This window comes from Aptenodytes patagonicus, chromosome Z (assembly GCF_965638725.1).
Source record: "Aptenodytes patagonicus chromosome Z, bAptPat1.pri.cur, whole genome shotgun sequence".
In the NCBI taxonomy this organism is placed as follows: Eukaryota; Metazoa; Chordata; class Aves; order Sphenisciformes; family Spheniscidae; genus Aptenodytes; species Aptenodytes patagonicus.
In genome coordinates, this window is record NC_134982.1 from 79,189,422 (window position 1) to 79,208,670 (window position 19,249).

At 56.2% G+C, this 19,249-nt stretch overlaps 1 long non-coding RNA gene across 1 annotated transcript; it reads left to right on the forward strand.

Moving 5' to 3' along the window:
- The first annotated feature begins 714 nt into the window (after nt 1–714).
- On the forward strand, nt 715–7,679 carry LOC143172895 (uncharacterized). Its single transcript, XR_012997428.1, has 3 exons — nt 715–749; nt 2,317–4,748; nt 5,010–7,679. It is a non-coding gene; the product is annotated as an uncharacterized LOC143172895 (long non-coding RNA).
- The last annotated feature ends 11,570 nt before the right edge of the window (nt 7,680–19,249 follow it).

The window sequence follows — 19,249 nt, forward strand, 5'->3', positions numbered from 1 at the left end:
CCGCCCCTGGTTTTGGGGGTGTGCAGTCCGGCCTGGGGTGATGCCGGGTGAAGGCACTGGAGCTGCGTGCTCGCCCCGGCGGGGGCCGGGGGAGGAATGGCGGGAGGGGGCTGCCGGACCGCGCCCAGCCTCTGCCTGGTAATCGCCGAATTGCAGGGAGAAGGGTCCCCGGGGTGGGGGGGCGCCTTGCTCCCCGCCCCCGCGGCGTGTGGGAGCGGGGAAAGCCCCGGGGACCGGTGGCTCCGGCACAAAGGAGGGCGCCGGGGCCGGCCGGGGGCACGGCGGCGCCGGGCCGGGCGGGGGGAAGCCGCGGCGGTGCCCGGGGGGGATCCCGCTCCCTCCCCTCCCCTCCCCTCCCCTCCCCTCCCCTCCCCTTCGCCCGCCGCTCCGCCCGCCCCTTCCCGGCCGGCCCCTGTCCCCTCCCTCCGCTCCGCTCCGCAGCCGGGGCGGGGGGCTGAAGGCCGGCTCCGGCGCACGGGGAGGCAGAGGAGGAGCGGCGGGCGATGGGGCAGCAGCCGCGCCGGTTATCCTCCGGGCATCGTTAGGGAGAAAGAGGGGGCGAAAAAGAAGAAGGGGAAGAGGGAGGGCGGCCCCGGCCCCCGCCCCTCTCCGCCGCGCCGAGGAGGGCGGGCGGACCAGGATGCCCGGCTGGCGGGCGCTGCCCGCCCGCCCGCATGGAGAGCGCCGCCCGTAGCGGGGCCGCCGCGCCGCGCCGCGCCGCGCCGCGCCGCACCGCACCGCACCGCGGGGTGAGCCGGGCTGGGCGGGTGCGGGGGGCCGGCTGCGGGGGCTGCCCCTGCGGCCGCGCGGGGTGCGGAGGGCCGGGGTGGGCGGCGGGGGCCGGGTGGGAGCCCGCCGCCGGAGGTGCCTCCGGCCCGGCCGTGCGGCACCGCGTCCCGGGGGGGCTCGGGCAGGCGGCGGGAGCCCGGCACGGCCCTGGGGGCGTTTGGGCTGCGGGAGCCGGGGCGGCGCGGCTGCTTTCCTGCTTCCCCCCCGTCTCCGCGGGCCGAGGCGGGCCGGGACGCGGGAGCGTACGGGTTTGTCTTCGGCAGCTTCGGCATCCCCGGGACGCCCTGGAAGCAGTGCGGGGGCAGAGCCCGGGGCGCCGGCGCCAGGCGGGGGCCGTGCGGGCTCGCCGGTGGCCACGTGGCGAGCGGAGGACGAGGGGTGGCCCGCCGGGGCGAGGAGCGTGCTCGGAGGCAGCGCCGCGGTGACCGCGGTCCGTTTGCGGAGGGGCGCTTTCCCCCCGCGAAGGTGCCGGGCGGCCCCTCGCCCCGCCGCGGTGCTGCGGCCGCGGCCCTTCCGCGCGGAGCCTCCCCCTGAAAGGGGGGTCCCTCGCCGCCGCCTCGGCTCCCGACGTCGGTGGAGCCGCGCAGGCTGGCACCTGGCTGGTGCCTGGGCTCGGGGTCCCGTGGGGAGCAACCACCTTCCCCTCGCCCCGGCTGGCTGCCGGGGCAGCCGGCGGTGCCGTCCGGCCGTGTCTGTAGCGGACACGCGTGGGTTGTCTTTGCGCCGAGAGTGGGGACAGAGCGGCGATTCCCGCGAGCGGCCCACGGGGAGACGGTAGTCAGCGAAGGCGGACACCATGTTTCTGCCACGGTGTTCCCCGACTGTGCTCTTCTCTGCCGCTGTCTCGCAGTGCTGCGGAGTTGGTTGTCGTTTGGGAGACGACTGCGTGCTGCGGCAGGGCGTGATGGATGCGCAGGTGTATTCACACACAGCTGCTAGGGCAAGGCAAGCAATAAAAGCGAGGGTAGCTCTGGCCTTGCCGCTGTCCGTACCAATAGGCCGAGTGCTGCTGATCTCCGTGGTGCAAGTGAGGACCAGCTTTCTCTGCAGGCACACGCGTGCCGGGGGAGCAGCACCGCTGGCAGGTGCTGAGGGAGACACCTGAAGGCCCGTACCGGCTCCGAACAACGGAGACACAGGATTTGGCTTGTCGACGTGCTTTAGAAATGATGTTTCAGTGCTGCACGACATGTTGGCAGTTCTGCCCTTGAAAGCGTGGCTGAAGCCTTTGATCCACAGTGCCTTTCTGCATTTGCTAAGCCAGCTAAATCACTCATCGAATACTATGAGCCCTGCCCTGAGAGAGAATGCGTCCTCTGTGTTTTGAGCCTCTCTACGTATCAGCCTCCTTCTTCCTTTTTTTGCCTTCTCTTCACACGTGTAATTAAACAGCTCATTTCCTCTGCGACACATCCCAGGAAACATGCTTGGCTGGGATTATTATTATTATTACTATTATTATTATTATTACTATTATTATTATTATTGCTATTATTATTATTATTGCTATTATTATTATTATTTCAGGTCTAGGAATGTTTTGGAACGGGAGGTCAGAAGAAGGGCAATACGAAGTAAAGGAGCTTCGTGGAGACCACTCAGAGAAGTTCACCGTGATGGAAAAGAAGGGGGCATCCCATGTAACAAGAGAGATGATCAGCAGTCACCTGACAGAGGACCGAAGGGATGTCTGCTGTTTTAAGAACAGCCAAGTCGTACTCTTCACGTGGGACGAGCAGGCTGCCCTTCACCTGCCCCTTTCAGCGCCATCAGAACAGGGTAGCTAAGTGAATCACAAAAGCCTTTACTGTTTCCCTCGGGAGTACCCTGTACCAGCCCTCCTTGGCCGAGTGTGACAGCCCAGGTGTGGCCGGGATCAGACCGTGGAAGAGCTCAGGGTCTCAGGGGTTTCCCTCCATCTACTTGGACTTTGCAAACGGGCATTTCTGTTCTTTTTCGCAAATGCAGGTCCCACTAGCTAAATCCCAGGATCTCAAGGATCGGTTCTAGGATCTTTTCTTTCGACCTTACCTCCTCCTTTCATTTTCCATTCATAAGAAATACTGTGTTTATATCAGACCACTGGAGCCGGAGATTACCGCTCAGGGACTTTCACACAGACAATCTCAAAGCGTGTGCCTGTGGGGGGATGGTCCTCACCGACCATCCCGGGTAACGTGGAGAGGGTCCTATCACAACTTCTGTGGTGTGTTCGCCCAGGCTGAAGACCCTGGGACGTTGTAGGGGAGACACAGGAGGGGACTTTGCGTCCACGGAGGGATCCTGCTCGGCTGAGCAACAGCAGACACGATGAATTCATAAAAAGGGACACCACCCCTTGAAGCTCCTGATGCAGCACTCAGCACGACAGGCTTGGGGCAGCCCTGGGGCTCCCGGTGCTCTTTCTGTGCAGAGACCTGCTGACACTGCCAACACCTGGCGAGCCCCGCGTGCCCGGTTTGGCACTGCCACCCTGCCAGTTGTACTGCTTTACCAAGGGTCATAGTTACGATAGCGTGTATGTGAGAAGAACAGTCGTCATTTCTCACGAGAAAGGTGTTCTTCTTCGTGGGGGTTATTCAGTGGCCGCAGGGGCACTCCCTGCCGTGGGTCTTTGCCCCTATGGGTGCGGAGCAGAATATCCCCTTTGCCAGGAGCTGTCCTTGTCCCCCGCGCCACTGGTGTCCAGCCCCCGCGCATCCCGAGGGGCGATGCCGGTCCCCTGCCGGCACTGAGCTCCAGGGCCAGGCGCCTTCACGTGCTGTGTTGGACCGACCGTCCCCGCAGACCTTGCAGGTCGGGGAGCCCCGCGGCCCCAGGTATCCCAAACTCACAGCTGCTCCAAAGTCATTTATTCCGTCTGGAACCGGGACTGAGAGTCTTTGGGCTGAGCTCTGTGCTCATGACACCCACCCAAGTCGCGGTCCAACGGGCTGGTCTGCTGGTGGAGCCTGCAGGAGAACCATCAAGGCCACTTCTAATACAGTATTGTCAGTGCAGATAATAAGGGATTGCATTATTGCAATTTTTATCATTGCAGATTAATGAGGGGTCGTTTCCTGTAAAAAATCAGGAATTTGGGGGTGGGTTCCGGTCATTGATTTTGGTCGTTCCATGGTTGTTGTTGACTCACTGAAACTAAAAATTTGCGTAAGAGAGACTCGACTCTAATGCACTTCCTACTCAGAAATAGTAATCAGAATTTCAGATTGTTCAGGTATCTTGCTCAGACGTTTTCAACTGGAATGCTTTTTTCCTTTAAAAATGTTGTTACAGGTACCGTGAAGTGGATCTATAACAAAAGTATAGAAAGGCTAACATGATTAAAGGGAAATGTTCAGAATTAGTTTCCTTCTTTACGCTGGGGTAAGTCCACTTCACCATATTTTCAGCTTACAAGTATTTCTTCATGTTTTAGCTTCTAACGGTGATTTTGGATGGGAATACTGTTGGATGCGAGAGAATTGTTCCGGTCAGTCAGAAAAGCTCTTTTTTGTCCTACTTCCATCATGTTCATTCTGTTTCTCGTGACTGGTCTCACTAGTTTCAACCTTGTTGTTTGAACTAAGGATTACCTCACTGTACCTGTCTCAACTGATGTCATGGCGACTCTATCACACTAAGAAGGTGGAGCTTCCATTTTGATACAAAAAACGATTTTCCTAAGCCTTTCTATCGTTTTTGCACTTTGACAATACTCCCAGCGTAAACTTTTCCTCCGGTATGAGGAATGGAAAACTGCCCAAGGATTAGTCCTCTTGCGTCATGTCAGCGATATCTGCCGGTAGCCGAGTTTATTTACTAGGTTCCTCTGTACAAAAGACTGCGTTCAGTGGCTTTGTAGAGATGCATTCAGATGAACTTGTAGCTACCGGTTTCCTCAGCAGGGAGACGCGAGGAAATCCTAACAGCGTTGGAGTAAAGGAAGAAATTATTGCAGACCAAAACTCCTTTACCAGGTATTCTCTCTCAGCGTCAGATCGGTCACGCGACATGCAGTTAACCTGTCACCTAAGGCACAGCGCTACCGGGACAAAAAGACGCCCAACCCAAAACCCGACAGCCTTACTAACTGCCAGTGACTCAAATTTGCCATACATTTACGACACATACATTCTGCCTCACGTATTTGATTTTGCCACCCGTTTTCATGGGCTCTACGTGGTACGGTGGAAGAATGTTCCGTCCTTAATAAACACATCTCTTTTCTGTTTTCACAGTGATTTCTCAAGGCGGGGGAAGGGCATGCTGGTCATCACGTCATGGGCCTCGTGCTTCCCTCTGCTGTGCAACCAAGAGTAAAGCACGGGCGTGCAGAAACCGTTTCCCGAGGTCCTGACAGACTGAAATGTTAACTGTGGGCCTATCTGGAGTGTACTGCCCTAGCGCCAACACCGCTTCCAATACAAATCTTATAAAAAGATCCATTTGAGATGGATGAGACATTTTGTACTGAAAAAACCCTTAATTTTGACTTTGTACAATTGAATAGTACTCGCAGCTTAATATTCTCTGGAATGTTTTGCTGTTGCCAGAATCTTTCTGCTTCTCGCACTCCCCTCTTACTCAGAACACAATGCTTATGAAATGCATAATCTTGCATTTTATCCTGGAAGAGTCTTTGCTCACCGTTTTTTCCGGCAAGCTGTGATGTTTATCTGGGCAATCAGAGCCGCGGGACGGAGCACGGTGCTTCCAGTTCTCCCTTTTTCCACTGTGCAGCTGACGGTGACTGAGGCAGCGATGCCTCGGCAAAGGCACCGGCCGTGAGCTGGGGGTGTCTCGGGAAGGAATTGAGAGTATGGAAGGAGTGACGCCCTGCAGCCTGGAAATGGGGGGTGATTTATGCCGCCGCCTGGTGATGCCAGTGCTTTCTGAGTTTGTGCCCCTGTTGTGACTGCTGCTCTAGAGAGGAGACGCTGGTCGTGGCCGAGATGGGAGAAACCTGAAGAAGTGTCCTCGGGAGCAGGGTGTTTTGAGATCCCCTGTTTGGTCTGTAATATTGGGGTGCAAAAGAGAGGCGTAGAAGCCAGAGCATCCATCCGTTCCTCAGCCGGCAAAGCAGAATCAAGAGAGTGGTGGAAGAAGCTCTGCCTCTCGGGTCTTGCCTGTGCTGAAACCAATCATTCCTGCATTCCCAAAAAGACAGCAAGAAGTTGTTTCCCACACAGTCCAGGGCACCGAGGGAGGCTGAGGATGGGTTCACGTGCAAATAGAGGACGCCGTTAAGAAAGTCCTTCCTCTGTCAAAACCAATGCCTTCCTCTTGATTTCAGGTCACCCCTCTCCTAAACCAAAGTGTCTCGGAGACACAGGCAGACAGCTGACAGAGCATTTCCCGGGCGGTACACACGGGTTCCCCTCGGGAGCGGCTTCTCTGCACCGTGCTGGGATGAGACCTATTAACAGGCACATTCTGTGTATGTGTCTCTGTTCGCACGCCTCCTGTGAAAGTAGCTGGGCGCCTCTGAGTGCCAAGACGCAGCCAAAGGAGGAAGGAATCTGTGTTACAAAGCAGCGTTCAAAACGCTGTTTTCTGGGAGAGAAGAAACAGACATGTAGAGAGGAGCACGCTGCCGTGATTCCTGCTGCCACGTAGCATGCCAGCTGCTGAAACCAGCAGGAGAGATACCGGCTCTCTGCACCCTCTTGTGAAAGTTCTCCACAATTGCACCGTCACAAATCCACGGGGCATCTGCGGCAGTGAAAATGGCTGTGGTACTCGCTCCTCCAATACACCAGCACGCCAGACGCGAGCGCTGAAGAACCGGTGCTGTCAGCAGCTCTTGAACACGAGAAGCATTAGAAGCAGGGGAACTCACTGGCTTATTCAGCCCGTTCCTTGGCAGGTCACTCCCTTCCACACCTGGCTTCTTCACTGCTTCCAAAGATGACTGAAACTGAGCTCTGCACGCACGTACACGACCCCCCCGGCAGCGGCACAGACACCTCCAGCAGGACAAACATCTGCCCACCTCGGAGAGGTTCCTGCTTTGTCACACTCTGTGGGGTGCAGAGACAAGTGCTGGAGGTGGCAACGTTATAGCGCATCCCAACTCCTTTCATTGACAGTAAGAGAACTCGAGCGCAGTAGATTTTTTTTTTAAATACCAGCCTAAATTTATTTTTTCATTATTTTACCCCTTTACGCTTTTTCATGCTACTTCCAACTTCTGCACATAGTCCTTTCCTTCCTTTGGTGTTTCTACCTCTTCCTTTCTTTGCACCTTCCCCTCCCTGCTTGTCAGCGGAGCTATTTTCAGATCTTTTAGGGTCCTTTTTTTCACCCACCTTGTACCAGATCTGCCAACACAATAATAACTCTCCTGACTTTGCCCCTAACTGCCTTCTCTTTGGGCCACCTTCACAGCTGGCAAAGCTTCGGTCTTTCGTCTGCAATTTTCTGACAGCAAGTGATTTCCTAAGGACTGCAGTGCAAGCACGAACCACAAGGCAGACCTTTTCTCTCTCAAGCGAAGCTGCTTTGAAAGGACTGATGAATTCCCATCACGGAAACGAAGAGATGCTGACCGAGGATCAGACTGGAAGGATTTGAAAGGGGGTAGGAAGCTCAGCCTGCAAAATGAGACACGAGAATCTTTTTCCCCACAGGAATTTTGGCATCACTTTAGCACTGCTTCACACTGGCGAGCTGTCCCCAGGAGAAGAGCTTCGTCAGCCCCCCCCGCCCCGTTTGCACACCCCTCCTGACAGCGGTGGGAGTGCTCCGGCCATAGGCGTGGAGCCCGCTGTTCCCAGCTGGGGGACGAAGCCCCTGCCAGGCCCCTCAGGCACACCCGGAGTGGGGGGACCCCTCCTCGCTGTCCCCACAGTGGGGTCCAGGGCTCCGAGGATGCTCCTTCCGTCCGGGCAGAGCTCGGGATGGCCCTCATGGCACTGGGACTGGGCTGGGGCACCGGGGGCTGCCAGCAGAGACCGGGCGTGATGCTCAGTTGGGTCCCCATCGGACCTGTGACAAAACCAGCTTGCCCTCCTGCCTGCTCTGCCCTCGGCATCTGCTGCGGGTGCCACCCACGGTGGGGCACGGGGGGAAAGGGAAAAGGCACGAGGAGGAGGGGGAGAAAGCAGCACCCAGAGCCTGTGTCAGAGAAAGAGGAATTTATTTCCTCTTTCTGGAATGCAGGGTTGCTGGAGCCCTGCTAGTGCTGCCGGCGGGGCGGCCTCTTGCAGGGCTGTGGAGAGTCCTGGGGGCCGGGGGCCCTCCTCTTTGGGGGGCGCTGGGGCCCCCCGGGCGAGCGGTCCATGCCCCGGCCGGGAGCGCAGGGGCTGCGGCTGCAGCCCTGGGCAGAGGGCCCTGCCACCGCCGCCTCCCCCGGCTCCTCCTGGGGCTGCTCCTGCTCTGCAGGGGTGGGTGCAGATGGGGGGCGGACGGGACCCCTGCGGAGGGCGGCCTCCAATGTGCCGGCTTCCTCCTCGCTGTCGGAGCCTGCAGGGCTGCCAGAGGAGGCCAGGCTGGAGTCGGGCGTCCCCCCCCAGTAGGCGGTGGGGCTGGGGATGGCCGCAGGGCTGTCGTCCTCCTCCCCGGCAGCGTAGGGGCACAGCAGCCTCCAGGCCTCCTCGCTGCACTGGCGCACAATGATATTGATGACGCCATGAACCAGCAGTGCGGTGTGTTCCTCGAGGTAGTCCTGCAGCACCTGGACCATGACTTCCCCATCTGGACCGTGGACACACAGGGCGTGCAGGATGGTGCTCTCCGCACTCTTTGCCTGCCACCACCGAGCCCCATATATTGCCTCCAGCTCCCGGCGCAGCCAGGGCAGCACGGGGTAGAGGAGATGCTGGTTTTGCCGGAAGAGTGCGGCCCACACCTCGGGCAGGAGGCCACCCACAGTAGCTTCGGCCTCTGTCCCCGCAGCCCCCTGCTCTTCCAGGAACGGCATCCCCTGTGGAGAGGACGCCGCAGGGCGATGGGGGCTGCTGTTGGCCAGGCGGCCGGGAGCTCTGCCTGCCTGGCTGCTGGCGACTGATGGCTGTGCGGGGGACGTGATGACATGCTCTAGGTAGTCATCTCCTCCCCGCACAGAAAACTTGACCTTCTCCATCTGTCCTCTGCAGAGTGGGCAATTTGATGACCTTTTTGCCCACCGCAGGATGCAGCCCAGGCAGAACTGGTGTTGGCATGGCTGCACGAAGGCGACGCCGTTCTGAGCATCGCGGCAGATGGGGCAGGTGCACTCTGGCTCCGTGGCCATGTTCGTGCTCCGCGGCGGGTTGGGGAGAGCCGAGGATGAGGAGCTGCTCCCCCTCGCTGGCGCTGGTGCTGCCAAAGGGTGTCGCGTGCTGCAAAATGGAGAGAGGCCATGGTCACTTGCTGTCCCGGGGAGGGGAGGGGAGGGGAGGGGAGGGGAGGGGAGGGGAGGGGAGGAAGAAATGCCCAGGCCCCTCGAGAAGGACACCCTCCCGGCTCCCCGAGACCCATTGCCCGCCCCACGGCCACCCCGGGGGACGTGTCCCCGCACAGCTCACCTCCGCTGCTGCAAGCACGCCCCGCGGTGCCCGGCTGCCTGAACCAGGCAGGGCCGGGGAAGCACAGGGGATGGCTCCGGGACGGGCACCGAGAGCTGCCGACGGCAGCCCCCAAAGCACCACCCAGCACCAGGAGAAGCCTCGCTCCACCCTCCAGACCTCGCAGGCACGCTCGGCAGGAGTGCAGGCACGAGCCAGGCTGGGCCAGGCTCTGCCAGCGCCCAAAGATAAGCAGTGAGGGACGTGAGGTCACAGACCATTGCTTGCTGACATCACAGTCTGCCGCTCGGTGACGTCAGCCTCCACCACCTGGTGATGTCACAGCAGGCCTTCCGCCTCACCCTGAGAACTTCTGCTTTGGAGCTGTGTCGCTTAGCTGACTGTTCTGCATTGCTGCAGTGCGTTCCCCATGGAGCAGGCACAAGCAGGCTTGTTTTGCTTGACCGCCGCTGTTGAAGGTTCCTCTAAGATGGTGGTGCTTCCGTGGGGCCCTTTGGGACTTTTCTTCCTCTTCCTGCACGCAAAAACTCAAAGTAACGCTCCGTGTCACCAGGACTTCTAGGAGTCCATGAGGAATGGCTTTTTTCACCTTGCGGTAACAGGCTTGAGGGATTTTTAAAGTGAAATCAATACCTTTCCCCCCAAGACGCTCAGTTGCCATTAAACTAGAGAGCTAGCTCAGTCTCCTTTTGGCAGAGTAGAAGCGTAGGCCAAAAACCTGCACGTGGTTCTTGCCCTTTCAGGCTTTGGTCTCTGGGTTGAAGCTTTTGGTTTTCCCAGGGATTTCTGCTTTAGAAACGAAACACATTTCTCATGGAAAGGGTTCTTTCCCGTAGCTCCAGTTTCTCTTCCTGACAGATTCTAATGAAAGGCATTTTGCTGAGCTTCCCAAATAAACTAACCTTTAGAATTCTTCAAGTATATCGGTAGCATACTACCCTGCTTTTGAGTATTGTACAGTGCTGGGTAACACTTAAACCCCTCCCCCTCTTTAAAAATACATAAACCTTGCTTTGCAGGAGCTCTGCAGGTCGAGTACCCTGTAGCAGTGCAGGCCCTGCAGCACGTTTGAAGGTCTCTATCTGTGCCATTGCTGCCTTTGAGGTTAGCTGGCAAAATAATGTTTAGGTATGCTTCTGCCATGAGAGTCACCTGTTTTAAATTTGTCACCAGTCTCAAACACTTACCAAATAATCCGTTACGAAGCTCGTAACGCATTCTGACTCTTACCCTGTTATCCCTATGGCTAATAGGACAGTTCTCTGACCCCATTTCCTCCATCCTGTGGTCAGCATTATGTTCTTGTTTTAATATGGTAAAGCGTAACGCAATTATTTGGTGTTGTCTGAGTCTGTTGTACAGACAGAGTGTCTTTAAAACGTGAACAGGTCCTGTCAAACTTGAGGAAGCCCATGTGATGTCGCTTTTATTCAACAACGGAGGAAGAAAATTTTGCATTGGTCTGCAAAGAGCCGCTGATGCCCCTTCACAACAATGTCAAATCCTTTCTGTGCATGAGAGCGACTTCTTCTTCTACTTCAGGAAGAAGATGGTAACAGAATGCAGAATGCAGAACTTCCTAAATTTTAGTTCTTATCGCGAATGTCTCAGTGCTGTGCGGAAAGTGGACTTTTGGTTGCTGTTTGGAAATCGTCGAATGGCTGCTTTGTTGTTTCTCCGATCACATACCTGCTTTTGGGAAGTTCCTGAAAGTTGACGACTATGAGTCAGTGTTAGCTATTTTCTTGACTTCTGGAGCTGTGTCGCTTAGCGATGAAATTACTCTGACTTTTCACATGAGCTGATCCTTCTTTCTTTCATTTTTCACCCACCTGGCCCACTTCCTGCATCCCCTTCAGCAATTTAGTGAATTACTCACCTGCATCATACTGTCTCAGGTGCTGTCTCTTGCCTCTCAGCCTGCAGATTCAACCAGCTGAAGCACAACAGCGCGAGATGATTATTCCCATAGGTGGGCTGTGGCACGCCTACGGCTTTCTGCAGAAAACGTAGATCAAAGCCACGCTGCGTTAAATGCAAGTCATTTCTGGCGTAATCTTGCAATGCCGTATCATTGCTTATTCGTAGGAGATTCTTGGGTGACTAAGTCCCATGGAAGTCAGAGAGCACCAGGTTCCTAATTCTCTTTGGAGGATACAGGCCCTGGTCGGTAATTCGCTCCCTCAAAACGTTTACTTCTGAGAGGCGAGACAGTGGATAACTCTGTCCTTCTGCGCAAATGCGCTTGCCCAGGCCTTTTTTGCTAGCGTATGCTTGCGAGTCTTGAAGTTGTGTACATGCTGTAGAAGCCAAGTAAGTCTTTTTCAAGCCGTGGTGTGATTGTCTAGCCTGGCACCCGGGAAGATACACCATGGCCAACTTGTTCTTTTCAAAAGCATTAATGTTTAAAAATGAGTTAAAAATGGATAGCCAGGACAGTCTTTTCATTACCACTAGAACGACAAACGCCTGCCCGTTCTCTTTTTCAAGCACCCGGCCCAAGAGCATTGTTAAAATTTAAAAGCTATAATGAACGGCACGTGAACTAGAGGGACAGCTGCACTGGAAATTAAATTCGAGGAGAGGAACAGAGCATTTGATGAAATGGAGCTGTTGCTTGAGGCTCAGAAATACATCTTGGGAGAGAACCGGGCCAAGTATTCTGTGTAGGCCTTTATTTCTGTGGGTGCCTGTTTTCAGGGACGATCGTTACTCGCTGACGGGGAAGATTTTTTGGAAAGCCGGGAACGGAATAGGTACTCAGCATTTATGGAAATCCATGCAGGTGTGATTCCTAGATGATGCCCATGCCTTTGAAGACTACCTTTCATCTGCCCAGCTCTGTACTTGTAGCCCTGATTTTTAACGCCTTAGAAAAAAGAGGCGTTGAGAGTGAAGGCATCTTCACTAGACGTGTTCATTAAGGTTTACTGCCATCGAGTATCTGGTGGTAGGTATAAGTGCCGGCGGAAGCCCTGTTTCTCATCTTCCTAGTCCCATATTCTCCTAATTCTCACACAATACTTCTGGACTGCTTTCAGAGTCATTTTCCTTCCTGAAGTAATTTTGCACGGTTTGTTAAACCCCTGCCCTTCGGGTGTCAAGCTCATGTCTGGCCGTTAGATTTAATGTGCTCTTATGCAGAAGTCAGGCCGATGCTCCCTTTACCGACCAGAGAGGGTGGGGTGAGGTCCAGCGCCTTCCTCCGAAGCACCCCGCGCTGCCCCTTGCAGAGATGGAGCTGCAGGCGTTGCGTGTCTGCAGACAGGCCTGTGAGCGCGAGGTTGTCCCTCGTGCCCTGCGTCCTGCTGCATGCTGGGGAGTGTTTAGCCCCCGGAGGATGACAAATCCTGCGGCGTTACAAAGAGAAAGCACGGGGCAGTCGACGTGCACAAGGGCAGGGCTGCCGTAGGGAGGGGCTGGACGGGGGGAGCAAGGGGCCGCGAGAGACCCCGTGCAGTTCGGCCAGGAGCAATGGGCAGCCCTGCCCGGGGAAGGCAGAGCCCCGGCATTGATGCCGGCTGGGGATTAGAGAAGGCCTCTCTGCTCAGCGCCCGTCAGGCCTCATCTGGACACCGTGTCCGGCCTAGGGTCCCGGACGGGGGAGACCTCGACAAGCCGGAGGGGCTGAGGGGAGGCCACGGGCAGGCAAAGAAAGCCTTTTACTTCCCTACTCGGGAGCCCTTATCAGACACGTGAATCACGTTGCCCAGGGTTAGGAGCCAGGAGCTTCCAGAAGCTGAGAATCAGCTCTAGCAGGGAGTTGGTTTGTGGTCTGGGATGACGACACCTTCCTTCCTCCCTCCCTCCATTTCTCTGTTGGCCAAATGAGAAGTGAAATGCCAGCCTGCGTGAGGTGAAAGCTGAGGGACTTGTTCCTCTTGGGAAAGGCTGGGGCTGGTAGGAGTCACGCTGTACCTGCCAAATACCGTTACCCCAATGCTTGCCTCTGGCTCGGACGCCCCTGCCCATGGCCGTGCCCCGCGGCAGGCTGGTGCCACCCACGGTGGGGCACGGGGGGAAAGGGAAAAGGCACGAGGAGGAGGGGGAGAAAGCAGCACCCAGAGCCTGTGTCAGAGAAAGAGGAATTTATTTCCTCTTTCTGGAATGCAGGGTTGCTGGCGCCCTGCTAGTGCCGCTGGCGGGGCGGCCTCTTGCAGGGCTGTGGAGAGTCCTGGGGGCCGGGGGCCCTCCTCTCTGGGGGGCGCTGGGGCCCCCCGGGCGAGCGGTCCGTGCCCCGGCCGGGAGCGCAGGGGCTGCGGCTGCAGCCCTGGGCAGAGGGCCCTGCCACCGCCGCCTCCCCCGGCTCCTCCTGGGGCTGCTCCTGCTCTGCAGGGGTGGGTGCAGATGGGGGGCGGACGGGACCCCTGCGGAGGGCGGCCTCCAATGTGCCGGCTTCCTCCTCGCTGTCGGAGCCTGCAGGGCTGCCGGAGGAGGCCAGGCTGGAGTCGGGCGTCCCCCCCCGGTAGGCGGTGGGGCTGGGGATGGCCGCAGGGCTGTCGTCCTCCTCCCCGGCAGCGTAGGGGCACAGCAGCCTCCAGGCCTCCTCGCTGCACTGGCGCACAATGATATTGATGACGCCATGAACCAGCAGTGCAGTGTGTTCCTCGAGGTAGTCCTGCAGCATCTGGACCATGACTTCCCCATCTGGACCGTAGATGCACAGGGCGTGCAGGATGGTGCTCTCTGCACTCTTTGCCTGCCACCACCGAGCCCCATATATTGCCTCCAGCTCCCGGCGCAGCCAGGGCAGTACGGGATCGAGGAGATGCTGGTTTTGCCGGAAGAGTGCGGCCCACACCTCGGGCAGGAGGCCACCCACAGTAGCTTCGGCCTCTGTCCCCACAGCCCCCTGCTCAGCTGGGGACAGCATCCTCTGGGGAGAGGACGGAGGGGACGCCACAGGGTGACGGGGGCTGTTGTTGGCCGGGTGGCCAGGAGCTCTGCCTGCCTGGCTGCTGGCATCTGTGGATTCTTCGAGGGGTGTGATGACACACTGTAGATAGTCATCTTCTGCCTGCACAGAAAACCTGACAATCTCTATCGGTCTTCTGCAGAGGGGGCACTCTGGTTTCATCCTTGTCCAACGCAGGATGCAGCCCAGGCAGAACTGGTGGAGACAGGGCATCACGTAAGCGACGTCATCTCGAACATCGCGGCAGATGGGGCAGGTGCACTCTGGCTCCGTGGCCATGTTCATGGTCCGCGGCGGGTTGGGGAGAGCCGAGGATGAGGAGCTGCTCCCCCTCGCTGGCGCCGGCGCTGCCAAAGGGTGTCGCGCGCTGCAAAATGGAGAGAGGCCATGGTCACTTGCTGTCCCGGAGAGGGGACGGGAGGAAGAAATGCCCAGGCCCCTCGAGAAGGACACCCTCCCGGCTCCCCGAGACCCATTGCCCGCCCCACGGCCACCCCGGGGGACGTGTCCCCGCACAGCTCACCTCCGCTGCTGCAAGCACGCCCCGCGGTGCCCGGCTGCCTGAACCAGGCAGGGCCGGGGAAGCACAGGGGATGGCTCCGGGACGGGCACCGAGAGCTGCCGACGGCAGCCCCCAAAGCACCACCCAGCACCAGGAGAAGCCTCGCTCCACCCTCCAGACCTCGCAGGCACGCTCGGCAGGAGTGCAGGCATGAGCCAGGCTGGGCCAGGCTCTGCCAGCGCCCAAAGATAAGCAGTGAGGGACGTGAGGTCACAGACCATTGCTTGCTGACATCACAGTCTGCCGCTCGGTGACGTCAGCCTCCACCACCTGGTGATGTCACAGCAGGCCTTCCGCCTCCACAGGCGCACGGCATCAGGAGGAAAAAGAAAATACCGTTTCTTGGTTTCGTCTTCTACAGTTCCGTGTTGCTCTAGCTTGGTCACCTGCAACACGCGTCCGTGACTGTGTCTCGTCCCCACTCCTGAGGCCTTGCAGAGGTCTCCTGTGAGGGGAGCGTGGTGGGACCAGTCAGCGTGGACTGCCCGCGGCTGGATGACGCCTCCCCCAGCTGGCTGCCTTTCCCTGTGCAATGCCGGGATTTGCAGGGAGGACCTGGGTGGTCAGTGGCCAGCCCCGGGTGAGAGTCTCCCACCCTGCTGGGTCGTGCCCCCCGCCGGCAGGGAGAAGCCTGCAGGGGCATTTTGCTCCAGCCCCATCCGCTCCCGCTGGCACTCGCCCACAGTGCCGGGTCCCTCTCCGCTTACCAAGTTTGCCATGCTTCTGGTAGCTGGTGCTCCTGGCCAGCTGTTGCATTGGTGGTCCTCAAAAGCACGAGCAATGGAGCCTAATCCTGTATATGCAGGAAGGAGTTGTAGTTGCTGTCCCTCCAGAGTAGGGTAGAAGGGCCGCAGGTGCCCTGCTCACGACTCCGGGGAGCCCAGGATCGATCACCGCGTGGGCCGTGCTGTCCCGTCATCCCTTCTTGCCTCTGGCTTTTATAATCCTTTCTAGTCATTGGTCCAAGCGCTTCTTTTTTATTTTCTGTTAGTTTTAAGTTCGACTGCGTGAGTGTGAAGGGTGCTGTGTAGGTCAGCCACATGGGTCCGCCCATTAAAATCTCGTGATTTTAATTTAAAATATGAGCCCATATTTTCTATTCACAACGCTTCTCGTCTATGGGAGAGGCAAATACAGACACTTCAGGCCAGTCTCTGCACAAAGTTTTTGCCAGTTTGGTTTTAAAGTCGGAGTTTTTCTTCTCTGCAGCCCCACTGGACTGGGGGGTGATGGGCACAAGGACGCTTTGGTTCTAGTTGTAGGGCTGCACAATTTTTCTGCATTGCTTGCCCGGTAAAATGGGTCCCCTTGTTACTATCTAGCAGTAGGGGAATACTAAACCCAGGAATGAGTTCTCTCTGCAGTTTCTTTTTGCAACAGTTGTTTTACGTGCATGCTTACAAGGACAGGCCTCCGTCCTGAGAACGTATCTAAAATGACAAGGACATACTCAGCGTGACAGCATCTAGGCATGTGAATGAAGTAAATCTGCAAATTTACAAATGGTCCCCACCGTTCCGGGTGTGCCTCAATACTTGTCTTCTCCTTCTGTCTTACCTCATTGTGTTGAAAAGTTGTCCTAACCGTATGAAGCCTTAAGAATGTGAAGGGTACTGTGCTTGGAAGCTTCAGTCGTTTACACCTTCATTTCTGACCAAATGAGAGCCCCTTCCTGATCGTTCAAGCTACAGAACTAGTTGAATAACTAAAAATGTGTCTGAGGTATACAAATCCTAAGTTCATGTGGACTGTTTAAGAAGAAAAAGAAATCGTATTTAAAGTTCTTTAACTTTCCTTTTCCAGTGTTAGCTGTATCTTCAGGTACACCAACATTTTAATGGTGTAGTCATTAGCTCAGTGACTTCATTAAAGCCTTCTGTTGCTCTCATCCCGTTCCAAGATAATGTCGAGAATGGACAGGCAATGGAAAAACAGGCGCGCAAGCAAGATTTCGGGCAAACCCATCAAAAATGTGGATCAAACCTATCCTGCCATGGAGCTGCAATCATCCCGCCTGTGCTGGTGTGGGCAGTGGCTGGGCCACCCGAGCAAGGGCAGGTCTCTCTGTTCTTCTTCTCGCTGTCCTCCCAAAGCCGCTTTGCCTGCAGTTTGCAGGGAGCTGTAAATCACTCCAGCCAGGCCCACGGCAGGACATTGGCTGCCTCCTTGGGTTGCTGCAGTACAATTAGCGTGTAGTGATCAAGTGACCTACAGCTTGAAACCAGGGTGGGAGAGAAGGGGGTTTTTCAAGCAATAGCAGAGTTTCCCTACCTCTCCTTTACCATCCTCTCAGGACTATCTCCTAGGGAGGAATCCCGGGGCACATCACAGGAGTTTGAACAACCCCACCTTCTTCAGCCTTAAATACCTAATCTCAGTCAGTGCTGGCTGAGTAGGTAGTTTAGTTCGCATTCAGTACGAACTGAAACTTCTAAAGCACCAAAGCTCCTGCTGCGTTGGTGAATGAGCCCGGTACCTCTGGTTCTGCGGTGGCGGGGGCGTCGGTCTGAACGTGGTCTCAGCTCTTTGCCTGCACTGACCCCTTCACCACCGAGTGCTGCTGCCGCGGCTGCTAAAGCACTGACATTCAGGGTGCGTGTGGGTTCTGCAGGACGGCACCGAAAGCGTCACCTGGCCTGGACTGTTGTCATTCTTAAGGGCAGGATCTTTTAAGGACCCCTAGAGGGGTTCCGGCTCCTTAGGGGAGGAAAAGGTTAAAAAAACCCCAATCACACACCTCCTTGGATCAAGGACTTATCTGAGCATCCCCGGAGCAGAGGATCTCTTGTGCCACTGGCAATCGGGCTGGCTGACCCTGGGTTGTCCTGTCCAGCCACCTCTTGTTTACAAGCAGGATGGGATGGGTTTGTCTAAGGAGATTTGCATTTCCACTAGGTACGTTATTTACAGAGCCCTGCACTACCTGGTTCTACTGCTTGTCTCTGTCAGGTTTAAATCTCTGTAAGATGAGGCTACTCCTTTGCAGCTGTGCATTTCCCTTTCCTACCTGATTCTCCACAAATTTGGAAATCCAATTCGCAGAGAGCTTAGAATCATAGAATCATTTAGGTTGGAAAAGACCTTTAAGGCTACCGAGTCCAACCGTAAACCTAGCACTGCCAAGGCCACCACTAAACCATGTCCCTAAGCACCACACCTACATGTCTTTCAAATACCTCCAGGGATGGTGACACAACCACTTCCCGGGGCAGCCTGTTCCAGTGCTTGACAACCCTTTCGGTGAAGAAACTTTTCCTGCCTTTTGCTCTGGCGGTCGGAGAACACAATACCACTGGAGGTCAAGGAAGTATCTCAATAGGGACAGAAAGAAGGGGGGAAGCGAGGCAGAAGAGCGAGGGGGAAGGGAAAGAGAAAAAGTGAGGGAGGAAGAAAGGGAAGGAGGGAAGGACCGAAGGAGGGAGGGAAGGAAGGAAGGAAGGAAGGAAGGAAGGAAGGAAGGAAGGAAGGAAGGAAGGAAGGAAGGAAGGAAGGAGGGACAGAGGGGACAGAGCGGGGAGAGGAGCCCGTGTGCCGGGTTTGGGAGGCTTGAGGAGTGCCCAGCTTGTGCCCATGGACAAGCGGTGCTCCCTCTCCTCGGGTGTGGGTGGCCTTTGGTGGCTGCTGCCCCCAGCACGGGTCCGCAGCGCAATCTCCAGATAGCAGCTGTAATTCACACCAGAATCCACTCTCTCTAATGCATATTGGCACAGCCGTAATGAGGAATTCAATGAAAAGTGCCCCGAGGGACTTCTAACGTTAGAAGAAACATTTGTCAAAGGGTGGACGGAGGTTGGAAGAACAGTAGGCTGTTACGGCAAGGGAAGGTGAAGAACAGAGTATGGTAACAACCGGGAGGTGCTGTCACCTGTGAAATACTCTGCCTCACATCAAACCGGCCTTTAATCCCACTGGTACAAACCCAGAATGACTCCGCAGCTCTCAGTGTCACTGCTCGAACTGACGTAAGATGGTCAGCTGCCCACCGATTCTGCACGTCCCTTTCACTCACAGTCAGGGATGCGTAAGACATTAAAGGCCTCACTTAGTACCACACCACGCTTGCTCTTCTCTAGAACAAAAGCCCCCAAAATCTGAAAATTCGCAGGGCGGAAAATGAGGCTGTATTTCATCACTTCTACAAATCCCTGGGCCAAGCCCCTCGTGGGTTACACCTCATTAAGTGGAGTTGCACAGCAAGGGGAACTTCCACCCTCTTGCAAATTGCATCGTAGAAAGAAATCCGCTTGCATTTCAAAATACAATCATGATCTTTGAAAAGCACTGGAAAATAACGTTCTTACTGAAAGTATGTGACACGTGTCGGTCAAAATACTGCAATTTAGTTTCCGTTATAAACTTACTATTTACAATACGCTGTAACAGGGCACCTGACAAGGCACCTGAAACAATACGTTGAAATGAAGTTTTATCTTGCCAGAATTTCCTTTTGGAAAACACCTTCCTACAGATTCCTACACTCACACGTAAGAATAA